This window comes from Zalophus californianus, chromosome 9 (genome assembly GCF_009762305.2).
Source record: "Zalophus californianus isolate mZalCal1 chromosome 9, mZalCal1.pri.v2, whole genome shotgun sequence".
NCBI classification, from domain to species: domain Eukaryota; kingdom Metazoa; phylum Chordata; class Mammalia; order Carnivora; family Otariidae; genus Zalophus; species Zalophus californianus.
Genome location: NC_045603.1, coordinates 55,329,831 through 55,351,014, shown reverse-complemented (window position 1 = coordinate 55,351,014; position 21,184 = coordinate 55,329,831). Strand labels below are relative to the sequence as shown.

The window sequence follows — 21,184 nt, the reverse complement described above, 5'->3', positions numbered from 1 at the left end:
CCTGCCACACTCACAATGAGAATCTTCAAATCTCCCTGCATTGTGCAGGCTCCTCTCCCATGCGTGCTTTCCCTCTCATATAGATTGCACAACTCCCAGAGGGTATCTAAACAGAGCTCCTGCACACCTGGCTTAGGTTCGCCGCCAAAGTCCTTCGGTAAAACGTGTCATGACCGATCCCGAACAACAGTTCTTCCTATCCGATTCTTGACTTTCTTCCTTGGCCCAAACTAAACTCTGTGCGCCCCGAGCCCCAGAGAGCGTCTACAGCGGTGACAGTCGCTGGGAGCATGCTCAGTCGGCCCTGAGTCACAGGGCGGGGTTCGCCCCCACCCGCGGCCCGCCAGCTCTCGGAAAGCCCAGAGCGCTCGCCCCCGCCCTCCTCCTCCACTCCCCCCACCCAGTGGCGCGCGCTCCCGGGCACCCACTAGGGCGCTCAGCAGCTGCGCCTCCCTTCCACCCTCCTCCCCTTCCTCCCCGGGCAGCGGCGGGCGAGGACAAGTCTAGGGACATAAATAAATAAATAATTCCATTCACCCGGTGACAGCGAGGCGAACCGGCTGCGGCGAGGAGGCGGAACGGATTGCTGCAGCGCCCACCCCGTGCCAGACACGGGTAAAGTAAGTACACCCGGGGAGGAAGGGGGGAAGGCGGCGGCGCCGGCCGAGAGGAAGGCGAGCGTGCCTCTGCCAAACCAGCTGCCAGCGGAGCCGCACGCGTGTGTAAAAATAATGGCTAGCCGGTGACAAACGCGCCGACGCAGAGCTGGCCAGCGAGCCCTTTTATAGACAAAAACCACCAAAGCGGCCGCAGCGGTAGAGCTCGCGTCAGTGAGACGCGCGGACAGCTGCGCGGGACCTGAGGGGGCAGCAGCTGGCGCGGGTTCGGGCGCGCGCGCGTCAGGGAGGTGGGCCCGAGGGGGTCTCGGGCGGGGAGCGCCCGCGCGCCCGCGTGCTTTTGGCTGGGAGGTGCCCACTCCCTGGGCGATAGCGCGGAGACTCTGCCCACGCGGTGCTCCCCCTCGGCCCACGAGTTTCTCAGGGCTGGTTCCCAACAGGCGTATACCCGGTGCGCTTGTCGCCAGCATCCCGTCCCAGGCCCGAGAGCACCCTGGGTCGGCCTCGTTGCCGCAGCGATTGCGGACGAGTGGTGGTGAAAGTGTGTGTAGGGAGGGTCTTTTCTTGTAGCAGACGATCGGGGCTCGGAGAGGCTGGGAGGAGCGGACAGAAAAGGAGGAGGTGTCGTCTTCCTAATTTTTTGGTCCCCAGGTTGCATAGTGGGGCGGAGGCGGATGGAAAGATGTGTGCGGAAGAGGCCTGCGCTCAGGCAGAAGGGAGCTTGACTCGACCGGGGCCGAGGAAGGCCTGCGCCTCCCGGTATTATGCCGGTTTTCTGGGCCGCTGCGCCACGCTGGGGTCGCCAGGCCTGGCCAGGTATTGCGGGAGGCTACAGACGCGGCTGATGTGCGAACTGCCTGCTCTCGGAGGGTGCTGCCGAGCTGCTGCCCTCTGCAGCCCCTTTTCTACCTTAACTTCCGCGAAAAGGATTGCAGACTGCCTTGGCAAGGGCGGTCATAACCAAGGCTACTTTCCTGGTACGGCTGGCGAGGGGATTTTGTGGTTTACTCCAGGGATATTAAAATACACACACACACACACACACACACACACACACACACACACACACACACACACACACACACACACACACTTTGTGGTTTACTTCAGGGATATTAAAATACACACACAGGAAATGAGCGGTTTCTCTACAAGTGACTCTACCATCCCTTCCTGGAGAAGTAGTACTCAGTGGGTTGGATTGACTGAGGGCTGGCTGGTGTTTGTAGGAAAGCTAATATTTCATGTCCTCCTCCCTTTCCTGGTCCAAAAAAGAGACACAGTAAAGATTTAAATAGTGAGCCATCATGAGGGTGAGGGGAAAAAAACTGGGCAGGAGGAAACAGTGGGCGCTAGATGCCCTTTCCTGGCACCGCGTGCTTTATGGCTAAACACAAGCTTAGAGCTCAAGAGGGCTGCAGACTTTTAAAAGACGCATTAAGTCAGTGTGCTGTCATTGGAACCACAAGTAGTAAGTGTGCATTTCGGGGGAGTGTGGCTGAGAAATCAAAGCTGGGTGATGGCTACAGAGAGTAGATGAGGGTTGAACAAGGTGACCCTTATTTAGCCCTGGTGAAGCAATCTTAGCTCCACTTTCTGCTTCTGAACACATTGCATTTAAGTCAATCTAAGCGAACCGGCAACTGAATGATTCAGTGAAAGGGAAAGATTACTACCTTAAGCAACTCAATGTGTTGTGTAACAACTCATAAAGTCAGAAACTGTTTTTTTTTTTTTTTTGCAAAACTCAAATCAGCAGTTTGCAATTACATACTGCTTTTCCCCCCCAGGGAGTGTTTTAATAATGGTAAGTGATCTGAAATTTTAACACCCGTTTCCCAGTGTCCAAGTTCTTGAATCCTCCTATAAATGCTCAGTTTATTTCTGGATATGTATTTACCCTTTTGTAGTACCTGGCTTATATTCTCAGCCTTGAGCCCTCCTGAAGGAAGAAGGGCAGAGTGACCTATAAAAATATCCCTTATCCACAGTCATATTCCTGAATCATGAATCTGGAATAAAAGGAGGTCTTCTGCATTTACTTTTACTTCTATATTCATTCACTAAACGTTTTGTTTTGTTGTTGTTGTTTGGTTTTTGGTATTTTTTTGAGACATTCACATGGAAAAAAGTAATTAACTTCAGAGTTAGACATAGACTTCAAGGTCAGTTTTGTACTTTCGTAAGGCTGAATAATTATTTAACAATCTCCTCCTCAGTTTTTCTTATCTCTAAAATGTGGTTGGTGGTATCTACCTGAAGTGCTATTATGGGGAATAACGAATATGGAAAACGCCTAAAGCATAGACTAGCTATTTTTGAAACCCTGGAATCATTCCAGACACTGCACTGTGGTTACCAACATGGATGAGGGTAGAATTCTGCTCTCAAAAAATTCGCATCTGGTTATCCAGGTTAATCTTCCTCCTGTACTATTAGCACTTTGTTGTTGTTGTTAGATATAAATTTTTAAATTTTTTAAAATTTTTAAAGTTTTTATTTAATTCCAGTTAGTTAACATTCAGTATAATATTAGTTTCAGGTATACAACATAGTGATTTGACACTTCTATACAACACCTGGTGCTCATTACAATATCCTATTAGCTTGCAATCAGTTTCCTTCTCAGTGTAAGAGACATATATCCTAAATAACTTGAAAAGGATTTAGCAGTTATAAGAAATGTTTTTAAGAACTGCTAAAAGGCAGTTTGAGAAGGGCACCTCACCTCAGAAACGGGTGTATTCAGCCCCATCCTTTGCCTAATGAGTGACCCTGTATAGACAGGAAATGGAGGATTTTCTTCTTGCTATGAGAGAAAGACACTCTTTTCCTGGAAATTCTCTTTTCCAATAATCAATTTCCATTTGTTTTTGGAAGAAGAGACTGAGCTGCAATTTATTTTACACTTTGGGCAGACTACAATCCATCTACTCTGAAAAGCCCGAGTATAGTACTGTAACAAATTTCTGTAATGGTTACTAAGTTCCAGGCACTGTGCCACTATTCTCTATAAGTCTATCAATATCTACATTTGCATAAGAGGAATTTAGGCACCAAGAGTTAACTTGCTCAGATTGCACAGCTAGAGGCCCAGGTCTCTGGGGCAAAGGAGGGAAGAGGGTAAAAGCAGGGCCTCTGTAGTCTCATCTGTCTGGGTTTTGATCTTGGCTGTGCCATTTACGAGCTAGGACATATTGCTAAACCTCTCGAAATCTTGGTTTCTTCATGTGTGAAAACTTCTCAAAAACTGTTTCTTCATTTCTTCATGTACAAAAAGAGGATAATATTCAATTTCATATATTGGGAGTAAAGATCAAATGAGATAATACCTGTGAAATGCTTAGCACCGTGCCACGCACATGCATAATGGCAGCTAGTGGTACATATTAATTATGTGGCCTTGAGGCTGTTAGGTTGTTAAAGGATCACTGGCTTATTCTTCTTAACAGATATTTGAGAACCCTTGTAAAGCCATGTTTCCCATTAGATGGCCTAACAGTGTTGGATTGCATCATAAACCATTACATGGACCCTCACTGTCTGAGAGGTCATTTTGGTGTGTCAAAGGCTTTCTCAAAACTGGATCAAAGTGATTAGGAAATGTGTTGAGAAACAACTGTACGCCAAGTCTCAGCGAGAAACAGAACTTAAAAAAATTTTTTAAAGAGAAATTTTCATTTTTTCAGTTGATCCCTTCAATGATGAACCTAGGGGCCTAGTCTGCCTACTTAGGAGATCCAATAGTTTACAATCATAATGTGAGAGAATAGCCTAATATGGACCATTGTCTAGAGAAAAAAAACAAAACAAAACATTTACCCCGTATAAATGGCCATTAGTAAACAAGGAGGGGGTATGTGCATTTATGTATAAACTGTAATAATCGAGAGCACTGGGAAAAAATTAACCACAAGTTAAAACAAATTGAACTTGACTATAATAAAACTAGTCCAGCTAGCACTGGACTAATTGGTGCTTGGGTACATCAGAGATGTTTTCAACATATTCATAAATATCAGTGTTAATGAGTGATGCCAGTATTTTTGAAAACACTTTCTTGTCCTACTATGAAAATCTCTTGCAAATGTTTTCATTAATATTCATTTAAACCCCAAATGAGTGCATGAAAATCTTACAGGGCATTTGAGTGACAGCTACGTAATGGTGCTATAAAGATGCTTTTGTTAAAAGTTTTGTGCAATTAGGATAGCCCTACAAAAATTGACTTATGTGGTTCAATTATCTGAACTGGGAATTAATTTTTGGTAATATTTGGCATTAAAACAGCAATTTTTCCATTAAAAATATTTAGTACAAGTGGTGAACACAATAGGAATATTTGTTTAGAAAAATAAAGATCTGCATAAAATGTTGGTATTTTTTAGAAAGTTTTTTATGTCAAACATAGGCTGTTTCCTCACCTAATAACATAATAGATGTATTCTTATTAATCATCTATACCCCTAAACAGATTCTGATTAGAGCTAATATGCAGACAAATTATAATTTGTAAGAAGAAGCTGCCTTGCTAAGTAATTTACTTGAAGACCATTTCTTTTGGAACTAGATCAGATATGAATAAACAGCAAAGCTAAAAGGCATGAATTTACTTAACAGTTTCTAAGGGATGAACTATTAATGATATTTGCCTTACTTTAAGTCTGATTCTCCAAAATGTAAGAATCCAAAGTTCTATCAGTTTTTCTCAACTATGCCAAAGGTGTATTCAGTGATAAACAGCATCATGTGACAGTGTTTCTCAACAGGTGCTACTGTTGGCATTTTGGCAGGACACCTCTTCTTTGTGTGGGAATGCCTCTTTCATTGCAGGACATTTAGTGTCTATGACCCCTGTCCTCCTTATGCTGATAGCTTCCCCTCAGTCATGATAATTACAAAAAATGCCCCTGATATCTCTTGGAAGAACGGTACTAGATGCGGTTGAAAATTATTGGGCAATAGGATCAAATTGAGAATGTTTAAGGAAATTATCCTTGAGATTAGAGTGTCTTCTGTTTTTTCTTCAAAAGATAATCTCATGTGAAAATACCTTGATTTGAGGGAATAAGTTCTTCTTGTAAGACGTATTAAATTTAATCATGTAATAATCATGTTATCCTAGGTTCCAAGCTTGCATTTGTTTTAACCTATCATCAGCCTTCGGCAATATTGGCACCTGTTTCTTCTTAAACTTTTGGTTTCCAGGTACTCCCTGTTTTCCCTTACTTCTCTGACTACTTATTTGCAGCTCCTTCTTTCACCTCCTGCTCAGTTTTTCTTTTGTGTATATTCTGCTGAATGACAGAGCTCATCCATTTTCCTTGGGAGGAGTAACTCCCACTTCAGTCTTGACCTTCACATAAGCTTCAGGCCGACCTTTCCAAGTGCCTGCTGGACAGCTCCCCTTCCCTCTGCCGCTGACACCTTCAACAACATCCTATGAACTCTGTCTTCCTTGTTTGCTTTGCTCTTATTGCTGTTATTGGTATTAGCATCCTAGTCTAGATTTGAGACTTCCTCCTGGTCTTGCATCTCCAAGTCAGTTGCTGAGATCTGACAACTGTACAACCAAAATACTTCTTTCAAACTTTGCTCTTTTCTGTTGTTGCCTGACACAGAATTTGGGCACTTTTGACATACTACCTAGAATCTTGTCAGTCTCTTAGTGGCTCTTCTCACATCTAGCCTCTCACTATACCACTTAATTCTGTACCTGCCACCAGATAGTCTTACTGAAGTACACCTCCCTCTCTGTTATGTTCCTGACACTTTGGTGACTCCCATTCCTGGGTCTGATGACTAGCATTTCAGTCCCTGTAATTGCAAAAAACTTTTCCAAGCTCATCTCTCACCATCATCATACTTGAGTCCAATTGAACTGTCCCTTCTGTCTCATTCATCTGCATTCTATTTCCTGCCACCATACCTTTGGCCATGTTGTCCTTTCATCTTAAAATGCTCTAACTTCCTGCTCTTTCCATTTCTAGCTTAACCTCACCTTCATAACTGAACTTAAATACCATGTTCAAATTTCCTTTGAAGGTTCTAGATAAGTAGAAGAAACTTTTTAAAAATTTTAGTAAGTTGTATTTGTGATCTGTCTTACTTGTTTTAAACATTTTATTATTGTTGCATTTGTATAAGTCCTTAGTTTCCCTATGTAATACAAATTTTTGGAGGCCAGGTATAATTATCTGTATTAACATATCTTTTAACAATTTGGTGGAATACAGAGGTGCAAGGAATTTAGAGCACATCTGTTTCCTTCCATTTTTATGTACTGTTTCTTTAGCATCTTTAATAAACAACCATCTATTGTTTATTTTAAGTATATACACTGAGGCAGTCTGTTCTTTTTAAGGCGTTTTCAACTGTGACAAAGTTCTTGCTTCTACCTGAGTCCTTACTTAGCTTTCTGAGGCCACACAAAATAAATCCCTTTTCATTTTTATTGACAGCCTGTGCATATTTGGTGACAGTTTACATGTCTTATATTTTCTCTATCAACTTAACATATTCAGGCTTTCTACCTATTGTTTTTGTAACCTGGATAGGGCCACTGTGTTTTTGGAGGCATTCAGGTTTAGAAAAGTCTAGATAAGAAATTGGTGAGTAGTTACCTCAGATCAACCTTGGGAACCAGCTTAAGTTGTGCTTATGACTTTCAGAGGCATAAGCAAGAACTGACCCAGGTCAAGTTAGTCTTGCTAAATAAGCTAAATTAAGCTTTGTTTTTATGACTAAACTGGTTTTGTCTGCTCAGAAATTTTCAAAGCTGGTCTCTGATGTTTTTGATTTTAATAATACTATTTAAGCACTTCCTGTGTGTCTGATTTTTTATATATATTTCTAATTCTCATTATTACCATGTAAGATAGATTATATTCATTTATAGATAGAGAGACTAAAGACTCAGCAAGATAAGGATGCCCATTAGGGAACCCCAAGAGTCAACGTCTCAGTAGATGTTTTAATGCCGCTGAGATGTTAATGTAACTAAATCTTGCTCCCATATCTTAAATCATTTCAAATAAGTAAATAATTAGCATTTCTATATAAAGTACTCTACATAGAGAGCTGAAACTATGTGTAAGATATCCTTCCTGACACCCTGAGGAGACTGTAATTTCAGAGACATTCTCAGTATGTGTACCAGTTATAGGTACAATCCAGAGTAGAATTGTCAAAATAAATGGTAGAGAGCAGTGATAGTCTGCAACAGAGGTTGACAAACTGTAGCCCTTGGGCCATATCTAGCCTGCTGCCTGTTTTTGTAAATGAAGTTTTCCTGGAATACAGCTACACCCATTTGTTTTTACATTCTCAGTGGCCAATTAATTTCCTGCTGCTGGATAGAGCTGAGTAGTTGTAACTAAGCCTATAAAACCTAAAATATTTAATATCTAGCACTTTAAGGAAAATATATTTTTTGATCCCTGCTCTAGGATTTTAGAAGAGGGAGACTTTACTATGTGATGGAGAAATCAAAAAAGACTTTAATGAAAGAAGTAGAAATTTTTAGAGCTGAGAAGATAGTCTTTAAGTGAAATGAGGAGACAGTCAGTTTAAGTGCCACAAAACTCAAAAGCAAAAGCAAACACATGGATAAATACAAAAATCTGCTAAATAAGGATCATAGCATTGTATATAATTCCTATAATATTATAATCATTTGTGAGTATACCTTTGTAAGTATTCATCTAGAATAATGATTCTTAAACTTGATGAGAACTTTGAACCAATTGGTGGATTGATTATTTATTTATTTATTTATTAAGATTTTATCCATTTATTTGAGAGCCAGAGCCAGAGTGGGGGGAAGAGCGGAGGGGGAGGAATAGAGAGTAGAGGGGAAAGAACAGAGAGAAAGGGAGAGGGAGAAGCAGACTCCTTACTGAGCAGGGAGCCCAAGTGCGACCCTTTATCCTAGGACCCCTAGATCATGACCTGATCTGCAACTAAGAGTCAGGTGCTTAACTGACTGAGCCACCCAGGTGCCCCCAGTTGGTGAATTACTTAAAGATAAGATTTTTGTTTTACTTAATAATCTGTGATACTGAAGTATAGTCGATGTGGAAAAATCACTGATCCAGAATATTACTCATCTGATAAAATTGATTGTTTCCTGTAGAGGACAGAGAAATTTTTTCTCACAAGTTATCTCAATATTCAAAAAGTACATGCATGCTAGACATGTGTTAGTTATTTTTACTGATCACTAGTTATAGCAAAAAAAATACTAGATATCGAGAACACAACTAAGTGCCCACACTGTGTCAAGAGCATTTCATACCCTATCTTATTAAAAACTTACAGTAGCCCAGTGAGGTAGATGTGGTTGTTCCCATTCTACAGAAGAGAATACTAAGGATCAGATAGAACAGGTAATTGGCTTAAGACTGTAATACTAGTAAATAGATCACCATTATTCAATATAATCAAGAAATTGACTTTTTAAAAGGAAATTTTTGGAGCTGGGACATAGATAGGAATGGACTTCAATAAATTAAAAAAAAAGTGAATTTGCCAATTTGTTCTATCATGTGACTGAATTCTGTTAAAAGCATTGTACCATATTTTTGTAAAAGCTGAGTCTACTTTCACTACAAATGCATCTGCAAATTTTTATTGAAAATACTGATGTTTTATTGACCCAGAACTTTCTATATCCTCTTTATTTCTTTTGTTTCTGTTACTTTCTGTCTACAATCCTTAATCCTTTCTCTCTTTTCCTTCTTAATAATGTCTTCTTTTTTTCCTCCTTTTTCTGTAGTAGCCCTTCTTAATATTCATCTAGGTCCCACCTGCTTATTCCAAGGTGTCTTCAGTGTAGCAATAAAGTGCTTCAGTGTATTTTCCTAAAGCAATGGCCTCTTTGAAGGGAAAAACAAAGAACCAATGCAACTTAATACCAGGTTGTTGTTGTTGTTGTTTTTTTCCTGAACTTAGAAAGCAGCAGATACTGCAGCAATATTTGCATATCACTAATGGATATGACAAAATAATAAGTAGATAGGAAAAGGTGAATGATTCAGAAGAAGCTGCAGGGAGTATATGAAAATGTAAATCCATCCCTCCTGGGCCACATTAACATCTCTGTGGAGAGTAATCTGGCCACTTGTGCCATGGAAAGAACATTAATTACACACAGTAATGGCCTAGTACAGGATTCACAGATACCAGTTCTAAATCTCACTAAAAATTGTTTCCTTTTTTATCATTAAGTTTCTAAGTAATAAATGCTGTTAATTTAAGAAAAAAGCTGCTTCAGTGAGGAGACATGTAAATTTTTATTGTTATTTTATTTTTATCAATAACATAGTCTTATTACTCTATCTCAGTAAAATACCTGGGCCCAGTATCTACATTTGTTTTCAAATGTTCAATAAGAAGGGGGAAGAGACACTTCTGTAGACATATCACTAGTTAAAAAGAAAATATTATTTTTAAATTAAAATTTTAAAAGTTTTTTTAAGATTTTTGAAAAGATTTTATTTATTTGACAGACAGAGGGAGCAGGAGCACAAGCAGGGGGAGTAGGAGAGGGAGAAGCAGGCTCCCCACCGAGCAGGGAGCCTGATGTGGGATTCAGTTCCAGGACCCTGGGATCATGACCTGAGCTGAGGACAGACACTTAACCAACTGAGCCACCCAGGCATCCCTTATTAAAAAGATTTTTATTTATTTATTTGAAAGAGAGCGAGCAAGCGAGAGAGAGAGAGAGAACAAGCTGGGAATGTGGGGTGAGTGGCAGAGGGAGAGGGAGAAGCAGACTCCCCACCCAGTAGGGAACCTGATGCCCAATGTGGGGCTAGATCCCAGAACCCCGGGATCATAATCTGATCCAAAGGCAGATGCTTAACCGACTGAGCCACCCAGGTGCCCCCAAAATAGAATCTTATTTTAAATGCTTAGAAACTTAATTATTGTTCATTGGGGTATTTCACTATTTATGATAAAAATTATTATGCATATTTGGTCTATAACTTTCATTTAAGAGTGAATGTCCCATCCAACTTTTTTAGTCTACAAGCTATTTAAATTATTTCACATTTGATCAGGACTCATATTTTACTAGCTTTTCAAATACTGAGTTGTGGTCTCTAAAATCTAAATTTAAAAATGTAATTTTTTAAATTATTCTCCTGTGTCCTGAGGATTTCCAAAAAGATTTACTCACTCAGATTTTTGGAATTAGAAAAGGGGAAGGAGAAGGCAAATGGCGTACTTAGTGCTGGTTGTGTGCCAGAGAGAAGGTGTGGGGGCTTTACACGCATTACCTCACATAATCCTGAAAGTTATTAGCTGACAGCCTCAGCAGCCCTGTGATGTGTACGTCATTCTCGCTGATTTAGGATGGAAATGAAGCAGGCGGGTTAGATAGCAAAGCTCTGTTTTCAAAACCCACGTTTGTCCTGTTCCATATAGTCTTGCCGGGTAGAGCAGAATCTTCCTTCCCTCACACATTTTCTAGTAAAGGAAAATATAGGGAAGAGGAAAGAGAAATATTTAGGATTCTGTCCTTTTAAATTGTGCTAATTAAAAAAATATTTCTAGGGGCGCCTGGGTGGCTCCGTGGTTAAGCATCTGCCTTCAGCTCAGGTTGTGGTCCCAGGGTCCTGGGATCGGGTCCCCCACCGGGCTCCCTGCTCCGCGGGGAGCCCGCTTCTCCCTCTGCCTCTGCCCACTGCTCCCCCTGCTTGTGCTCTCTCTCTGTCTCTCTCTCTGTGTCAAATAAATAAATAAAATCTTAAAAAAATATTTCTAAATATCAAAATCACACATGGGAGTCTTTCTCAAAGAAACCCAAAAGACAAAATTAAAAGGATAAGAAAAATGTTGACAAAATTTTATTTTGCCTCTCTTCCACATTGTCTTAGTATGTTTAGGCTGCTATAACAAATACCACAGACTAGGTGGCTTATAAACAATAGAAATTTATTTCTCACAGTTCTGAAATCTTCAAGTCTGAGATCAGGGTGCCAATGTGGTCGGGTGGGGGCCTTCCTCCTCCAGGTTGCAGACTTCTAGTTGTATCCTCACATGGTGGGAGGGATGCAGGAGTTCTTTGGGGTCTCCTTTACAAGAGCACTAATCCCATTCATGAGGGCTCCACCCTCATGACCTAAGCCCTTCACAAAGGCCCCATATTCTAATATCATCACATTGGGCAGTAAGATGTCAACATCTGAATTTGAGGGGCCACAAACATTCAGACCATAGTACACACCCTTCTTCCCGAAAATGTCAACTCTATGAACTGCGTATGTTGTGACTGAGGTTAGCATCAAGAAATGAGATAGACATGGATAACACTATTAAATTAGGACTGTTTAAATAACTGGGATTTGACTATTGTTTTGTTTTTTTTTCTGAGTACTTGATTATGGTTTATTAAACAGGTACATTGATTCTCCAATTATACGTTAATGGGAAACAATTCACATCTAAAAAACCAAAATCTAACTAATAATTGGCTCATTAAAATCCTGGAACCTCATCATGATTTGAATTCAATGTAAGAGTCTATCTTAAACCCATTTCAAAGGGATTTAGAAAGACCTTCATTATATGCAATTTAGCTCTTAACCATAAAAGTATAAATAATTAAGAATGTGTTTATTTCATAGTAAAACAATTTCAAAATACATGATTGAGATACTACATGTTTCAAAACGTGAGGCAGTTGAGTTGAACACTGTCTTTTTTATGAGTTTTATTATGTCTAATGCTCTTTCAGTGTGAGTGGGACTTTTCTTTATAGATGACAAAGGAATATGATTTGTGCATTGTATCCCTCCTGACTCCAAAGTGATACCCAGTTAAAGAGGTATGGGAACATTATCAGGTATTATTAACACTTGCTGAATAGTATTTTACAGGAGAGTGTTGATGGGTAAACTAGGGAATGCTCCATTGTTATTTGAACATTTTTATGGACAGATTAAGAGCATAGACCATTTATTTTCAGACAATCTATAGTACTTAATATGCAGTTTACCAAAACCAAGAGTTTAAAGACAATAATTCAAACAAAGAGAAGTTATGCAAATTGGGTATTTCTCTATGCCTAAGGCTTCTTCCACAAAAGTGGGTTCAGGCTGACCTATTAAGGAGTATTAATTGTGAATTACAAATATGATATCCCCGTATAGTCTGTTGGGGTGAGAAAAGTTTCTATGTGGACTATTTTGGCTCCTGAAAAGGACCATCTTTTGTAATTAAGTTATTAATGATTTCAAAAGAAGTTGTTCTGATGTGCTCTCCATGTTACTAAAAGGCATCAAAATAATATATGATGATCAAAGTGCCATGATTCTTTAACTTGATTTCATTAGGGAATCAAACTTTGTTTTAAAAAGTAGATATTCTTTGCCTGTACAGATATCTCCTTCCTACATTCCTGGGAAGTCTCCAATTCCTAGAAATCTGAAAATAGAAACACACATAGCCACATCATTTCTCAGTTTTTCAGTTTAATTTCAGTTTTAAATATGCCAGTGATCACTAATAAAAATGTCCTTTGCTTGACACTGACTTTTACTTTTTTTTCCCTTTATAATCTTTTATATGAGGAATTTCCTGATAGGGTTGAAAACAGGAATATGGAGAGAAGTGTGTGTATCAAGACTGGTAAACATTCACATGCTGAATTTGCTGTCTCTTTGAAACCACCACACTTGTGTAGTTACACAATTGCTCCAGTAATAATACCAGCGAAGTTACCAGTCATTCTTATCTTTGGTGACTCTTCCTGTTCCTGGAGTGTCGTGTTGCCGTCGCCCCAGAAATCTGCCTTTGGCCTATTGCTGAAAGTGTCCTAAGCAACATAAAGATACTTGTATACCTGACACTTGGATTTTCTGGATTTTACCTTGCTCATAAGATGTGGATTTATCCTGTGAATTCTAAAGTGCCAGAGTCTAAAAAGATGAACCTGTTGGAGCTTGCTTGTTGCCTCATCTTGGACCCTGGCCTGCGTCCTGCTCCATGACTTGACTCTGTTGGATCTTGGCATTGACCTTGGCCAGGACCTAGGGACTGTTCCCTGAAATGCCCTTCAGTTTTACTGGAAGGGGAAACTACAACAGTCATGGGAACCTAACAGTTGCCAAAAGTGAGACTGAGAAAGAAAAGCCTAATGGACAAGCAACAGCATGATGCCTAGAGAAACTGGCCTTTACCTTTACTACCCTGTGTTTGCGACCTTTAAGTATAAATACAAAGAGTGGGGATTTTATTGTATAGTATCCTACCTTGTCATATAACGAAAGAGTTGGAGGTGCTTACTAAAGTATTCTCTGAAGATGGGAAGCGTCCTGAAAGTACCTAAATAATATCATTTTATGGGAATTCTCTCTTTTGCTTCTGACCAAAGTATTTTATCATTTAGTTTGAACAAAACTAAAAAATTAGATAATAACAACAAAAATCATTTGTTGTGCAATTGAGATATTCTGGGTAGATCACTAAAAGTGTCTAAATTTGTGCTGAAAATCTCTATAAGTAAGCTCATAGTTTTTCTTGAATTTACTTTAAATTTTGATGGCTGCTTTAGTTTTTAATGAAAAAAATATTGAGTTAGTTATTTTTCACAAATACAAAAAAGAAACATTCTGAATTGATTTTTAAGTTACCTTATTTTTGTGTGTATGTGTGTGTAAAAATAACTCCATCATCTTCTTAAGACTCTGCTTGATTCTATTTCTTAGTTATTCAGTTATCTCAAGTCAACTATTTGTAAGGGTAAAAAAATAATGTTCAGTAGAATGAGCAAGGGGAACTGAGTCACTTTTATTCTGGAAAGAAAGTATCATCCATGGATATAAAGGAATTTCAGCATTTCCAGAATAAGCCCACTATATGAGGAGAACTTAGGTACATGTTATTTACACCATTCCCCTGACATTATTATTTAAAAGGCAACTAAAACTCATCTCTGCTATTACACTTGATAGTATATTTTCTAGCATCATTACCCGGTTAAAAGTCATATTCTATCTCAGAATTTACTTAACATGAGTGAGATTTCATAGAGTTTAATATGGCATATGTTTTGGCGCAAATATATTCTTTGGAGAGGTGGCTGGCTAACTTTATAAATAATTAATCTAGATTTTTTCTAATGCATAATTATTTTGTGTTAATATGTAGTGTGAGGAGAAAATCACTTATATTTTTTAAGCATTATTGTTAGGCCCATTTCACCAGGAAGTATATAATAAAAAAATTTAATCTGCTTATATTGTTGCTCTATTCTGCAAGTCTTTAGTCGTGTGAATGTATTACTTAAATGAGTGCACCTTCGTAAGATTTGTAAAGGCAAAATGCCTTCTTATTAAACAAACCCTTCTCGTCCATCATTATTAGTATACTCATGAACTTCTAGTTGGTTTTGGACAGGCACTAGTCTCTAATCTATAGTCTATTCAGGCGATGTTCAAAATTTTCAAACTTACTTGATTGCAGATGCCATTTTTGAACAGAATTTCATAGCATTGTAATTTAATGGAGCACCATTTAGGAAACGGTACCTTGAGGCAAGACCTTTGTGTTTAAGACAAAATAGAATTTTGAAAGAATTATTTATAAAGCCCTGCATGTATCTGAAGAGTAACTAAATTCTGGATTTCATTGTCACAGTTCTAAACATGTGACATATTCCTAGGTGTCTTACAAAGTATAGCAAATCAGGTAGCCGTTGTCCCTGTTTTCATAAGAAAATGAAACATCAAGGTCATATGGGTTACTAAAATTTTAATATTGATATGATAAACAACAATAAAAAGCAAAGGGATAAATGGAATTATTAAAGTGGGGAATTAGTTGTTGAGACCTGGGGTCTGTCCTAATACACTCAAAATAATTTAAATCTAACTCATGAACTAAATGAACGATTCCCATGTGGGAATACTGTGGTTATCTTGTTTATTATTCATCCAATCACTCTGCCTTTCCAAATCTTGGGCTTTTAATCATTAGGAAAAGCATTTATTTTACTGACATCTCATTCTCATTGTTTCTCTGGATTGCCACATCATACATAGAGGCATTCTAAAATTTTGAACTCCTTTGCTGGTAAAAGCTTTTAGTTACTGAAATATAGCTTTACTTTATGATGGTTGACTGTCCAAATTTTGTGTAATCCTGAGGGTTTTTTGTTTGGTTTTGTTTTGCCTTATAGGAGGCAAAGATATGTAGTGTGTATTGCAGGAATACAAAGAAAACTGAAACCATTCCTTGTTATTTGTAACCCAAATTATCTTTTCTTCTATAGTGTAGTATTATAGCTTATAGCTGTATCACTGAATTGCTTATCAATACCATTTATATGCTTATCTGCTGAATAGACTTTACAGATTTCCTTAAACACATAACTCAGCATCCTTAAATTACTCTTCTCACCACATTCTAAAGCTTTATTTTGTATACTTCACACTCAAACATTTATTAAACCACATGTCTAACCAACATATATTGTTATATTGTTATAGATTTTAAAATATGGATGCTTAGTATTTTTTGCTAGTTATCTTTGCATATAATATCATTTCATTCTTTATAGTGTGATTGAGACCAATGAACCTAAAAATATTGTCACACTAAATAATGGGGCTAAAAGATGTGTAAAAATCACCTGCATTTAAGAAGGACAAGAGCAAGTTTCCTGACTTTTGACTAATGTTTGCCAAAAGTACCAAAACAGCACATTGGACTTTTCCTTCCATACTTCCTACACCCTTTAAGGTAATGAAAATTAAGATTATGCAAAGCCAATCCTTTTAAAGTAGAATGATCCCTTCCAAGTCCAAAATGCATGACAATTAGCAGTCTTCATTGTTCAACACACACTCTTATGGTGTGTGATTTTCCCTTCTTAGTAGTGGTTCTGGTCATAACATACACAAAGATATTAAGGTCAAGAAATTCCGAAGAGAAATGGTTGTTACTTTTGATCACTGGTACCACCATCCCCTTCTTCCTTCCTACAACTCACTTTTTTCTTCATTTTGTGGGAATCATCTATCTATACTGAATTTTTGGTGCAATAAATGGCATCTTTGATAGTAGAAATTATGTTTTACTTGGAAACTGGCTACACTTTCTATGTAGAATTTTATGCTGATAAAATTTTGTGATTTTTCTACTCCTGTACTTTCCCATTACAATATCTGAACACTTCCACAGATCCATTTTATTTCTCAACCACACTAAAAATTCTGTTTGTTAGATGTATCTAAAGTGAGCATTTAAACTTTTTGGGTGAGCTCTCACTTTAACATAAAGATTTCACCAAATATTTTCTATTGAAATGGACAATTATCCTTTACCAAATCTGATTTACAAGGTATATACCCTTCTCCTTTTCAGATTTTCAGATAAACAAAGGAAAATTTAAGTTCTCCTAGATTTGCATTGAAGTCTTAATTTAATTTAGTATCATGGATTTTACACAATGTCTGTATAAATTGAATCATGCCCTCAAAGAAACTTAGAAGTTGTTTAGCCCAATATTTCACCCAGTGTATTAATATTATCTACTGAATCCATGAAACATGATTACCCAACTTCATTAAAAGATTTGCAGGCATAGAGTGAACTCACCATCTTACAAGAAGCTCATAGGTTTCTTAGCCAGCTTCGTTTGTTAGTAAGTTTAGCCTGAGAGAAAAAGTGCCTATGAATTGTGTTCTTTACATTTTCCTTAATCTAGAAATTGGCAAAATTCATATCAGAAAGGCAGTCAGAGAGAAGAATGGCACATATGCCCCAAACAAGCAATTATAATAATGTTATCACAATGATTTACTTTTACTTAATGCCTACTGTCTCAGGCACTATCCTAAATATGTCATTTGTTATCTTGTTTAGTTCATACACATAAAATAAGTACCATTATTACTTTCTTTTTCCAGGAAAGAACAGAAGTACTGAGACATTAAGTGACTCACCAAAGTTCACAAAGTTAGTAAAGATACAGATAATGTTTGGGCGTGGACACGCCAGATTCTGCATTTTAATACTTAGAGCATATTCTAAATCTGAACTAACTGTTCAGGGTCCTAGAAAGAGAGGGCAGGCACCTGCCTAACAACACGAGAGTTCTGCAGTTGAGTTCTGTGTCAATAGTCTTTTTGGTTTTTTTTCTCCTTTTCTCCTTAAACTATGCTGAGTGGGTTTTGGTTTCTTGCAGCCATGGATCCCTGCCTTTGAAAAAGGTTGTAGATGCAAAGCAAAACATACCACCTTGGAAAATATCTACTGCTTCATGTTAAAACCTTTTCCTCTGAAAACGTCCAAGTTATTACTGAATTTATAATCAAGTATGTTTATGAAAAATTGCGCATGGAGATATCACACTATGCTCTGCATTAGAATTAATATTAAGGAGACAGGCATCAACCAAGTGGTCTTACCTATGGGCTTAGAAAGCAGTTTTTGCCATGCGGTGCTCAAGAAGTTATAACATTTCTTGGCATTTTCATTATCCTGGAAAGTCAGTGACTAAGGCTCTTGTCATCAGTGCCTGTTCTTGGTTTTGCAAAAAGAATGATGTCTATACTTACACCTCTGTAACAAAAGGATATTAGGGTTGTGTGTCTCCTTTGGAAAGAACAGAACATAAGAAATTGGCAAGAGAAAAGGAATAAGGGTCTGTGTAACAGGAATAGGAGGCATGCATTTGTGAGGAAGAGAAATCAAGAGTACCTCAAAAGAGAACCATATGGGACTATTAATCAGAAATATAAAATTATGCACAAAAATTCACCCCCCCCAAATCTTATGGCTTTTTGTCTGCTTTCCTTAGCTGTGCAAAGTTGGTCCACTGATTGTACTTACAGGCCAGCTCAAACATGATCTGCTTTGACAGGCCAATCTGAATAGCGGCAGAATACATAATTAAACAGCCTCTGCTTAGGATCGTAGGAAATAGTGAGGCTAAGCTGGAATTGGGTGCCCCATTACTGACAGTTGGAGGGATTAGCCTTTAGCAGTGTTTCTCAACAGCAAGATTCAAGAATTGGTGTACCATGGTTGACCATTGTTCTCTCAAGTCTAATCTCTCTCTCTCTCTCTCTTTTTTCCTTCTTCTTTCTTATTTTTTCATAATGCGTGTTACATGCCCACATTTATGAGCCTGGCTTTCCCAGCTTCATTTTCTTCTGCTATTAGTGTTACTTTATGCCTGTCTCCACATACTGATTATTGGTTGTAGAATTCTCTGACTCCCAGTCCTCTTTGAGAACTGGGGCACAGCCCTGTGTTTTGCAGTCTCCTTCCCTGGGGAAAGGAGTCCTTGAACCTCAGCCTAGGAGCTAAAGTCCTGCTACCCTAAAGTGGATCATGTTTGTGGTAACTTCTAGCTGGCCTAGACTCAGGGTATCACCCATCGTGCACTCTCTATCTATTGGGTCGGGATCCTGATTCATGGTATGGGCTCTTCCTAATTATTACTAGTGATTGTCATATGTCCTCTAATGATCACTCTGACTTGAATGTCCCATTCTCTCTCTGCAACTAACATATTCACCTTGTACAAGAACTGCCAAACTACTAATTGCTTTCCTCTCATTCTTAGATTACAAAGCCCTTCAGAGGTGAAATCATATCTTAGTCTCCTGGGATCCACACAAAGTGTTTCCATTGTCTATTTCTGACAAATTAAAAAGTCTACTTGTAGAATCATTGGCTCATACTCACATCGCCCTATCTGAGTGGGATCAAATTACCATGCTTATGTTTGGCACTTCATGATACTAATTAATAAATTACTTTGAAGTTGTTTAATATTGTTATTTCTTTAATAGTATACCAGAATAGAAGGTCAAAAATCCTCTAATGCTTCTCTTAGAATTTGGTAAAAACTAAGATTTAGTGCAAACTATGCCACTTGGATATGTGGATAAGTGTAGTTTTATTTCAAATTTTAAGATATGCAAACATCAACTTTTAAAATTCACTTTATTAAAATATAAAAAAAATTTCCATATAGAAGCTAGGAAATTGTGATTTGTTTTTTATCCTGTATATTTGTTTGTTTGTTTGGCAGGGGAGGTGGTGGTAAGGAAGTGGATGGTGCATTGAATACTTACTCATATTAATTCAGGATTGGAAATTTGCTCTGCTTTGAGGAAACTATGCATTTCAATTATATTTTCAGTATTTCCTCATATGTTTATAACTTAATCTACTTTTTCCGTTCCACCCATCAATCACACACACCTTTGTGTTCTCTGATTCTTCTGATTGAAGTAAATATGAAATTAATGTCATAGTCACCACCAAATTTTACACCCAGAGTGAGAAGGTGGTATAAATATGCTTTGTGCCTCCCAAGTACTTTTGTGTGCTCAAAAGAAGGTAAAGTTAAATTGTTAATGGAGCTAGAAAATTATCTTTTAATGAAGGATAAGCTAACATTAGAAGTATCTACTTAACTACACGTTCAAACATTATTATCGGCCTACTTATATGTTGCTGGGCTGCTGTCTAAACCAGTATAATCTTCCTTCCAGGCCAGAAAATAGGTTTTTGTTCCCCTCCTTACTCATGTTGATTTAAAATGAAACATGCAAATTTGTCAAACATTTCAGTCTACATATATGATAAAATAAGTCAGACTGTAATTATCATTTTCTGTCATCAAATAAAGTACCTGATAAGTCTTTTATCCATTTTTTCTATATGAGTGTTTTTTTTATTGCTTAGATAGGTTTTTATAAATCTCAAATATTCTGTACATACATATTACAAACACATTCCTTCAGACAAAGGCATTCTTCTTCATCTTTTGTATAGTGTCTTTTGATACATTCTGAATTTTAACAGCTGAATTTATTGGTTATTTCCATTTTTTTGGTTTAATTTGTTCATTTCTTGCTTAATACATCCTTCTCAACCCCAAGGCCATAAAGATCCTATCCTAAATGTCTCTCAGCACTGTCCAATAGACTTTTCTACACTGATGGAAATATTTTATATCTGGCACTGTCCAGTATGCTAGTCACTAGCTACATGTGGCTTCTGAGCACCTGAGGTGTGAAGAGTGCAACTGAGGAACCAAATTCTTAAATTTCATTGTAAGCAATTTACGTTTAAATGTAAATAGACTCATGTGGCTGTTGGATTGGATAGCACAGCCCCAGGTTTGTCTTATCTTAAATGGTGATTCATTTACTGTTCATTTTTCCGCATGGTGTGAGGGGAGAATCTCGTGTCATATTCTCCTGTGTGGATGACCAGTGCTTTTACCTACTCCTTTATTTATTTATTTATTTACTTACTTACTTATTTTTTTAAAATATTTTATTTATTTATTTGACAGAGAGAGGCAGAGAGAGAGGGAACACAAGCAGGGGGAGTGGGAGAGGGAGAAGCAGGCTCCCCGCCAAGCAGGGAGCCCGATGCGGGGCTCGATCCCAGGACCCTGGGATCATGACCTGAGCTGAAGGCAGACGCTTCATGACTGAGCCACCCAGGTGCCCCTGCCTACTCCTTGATAATGCCGGGTTTGGGATACAAAACAACTTCTGTGTGTGTGCGTGTGAGTGTGTATTTATTTC

General features: G+C 38.3%; 1 protein-coding gene across 1 annotated transcript in view; it reads left to right on the top strand.

The window, feature by feature from the left end:
* Positions 1-407: 407 nt before the first annotated feature.
* Positions 408-21,184, top strand: part of SLC16A7 (solute carrier family 16 member 7) — a 175,242-nt gene continuing 154,465 nt past the window's right edge. Inside the window, exon 1 of the mRNA XM_027591774.2 lies at positions 408-620. The gene's annotated coding sequence lies outside the window, so the exon portion shown is untranslated. The remainder of the gene's footprint in view (positions 621-21,184) is intronic.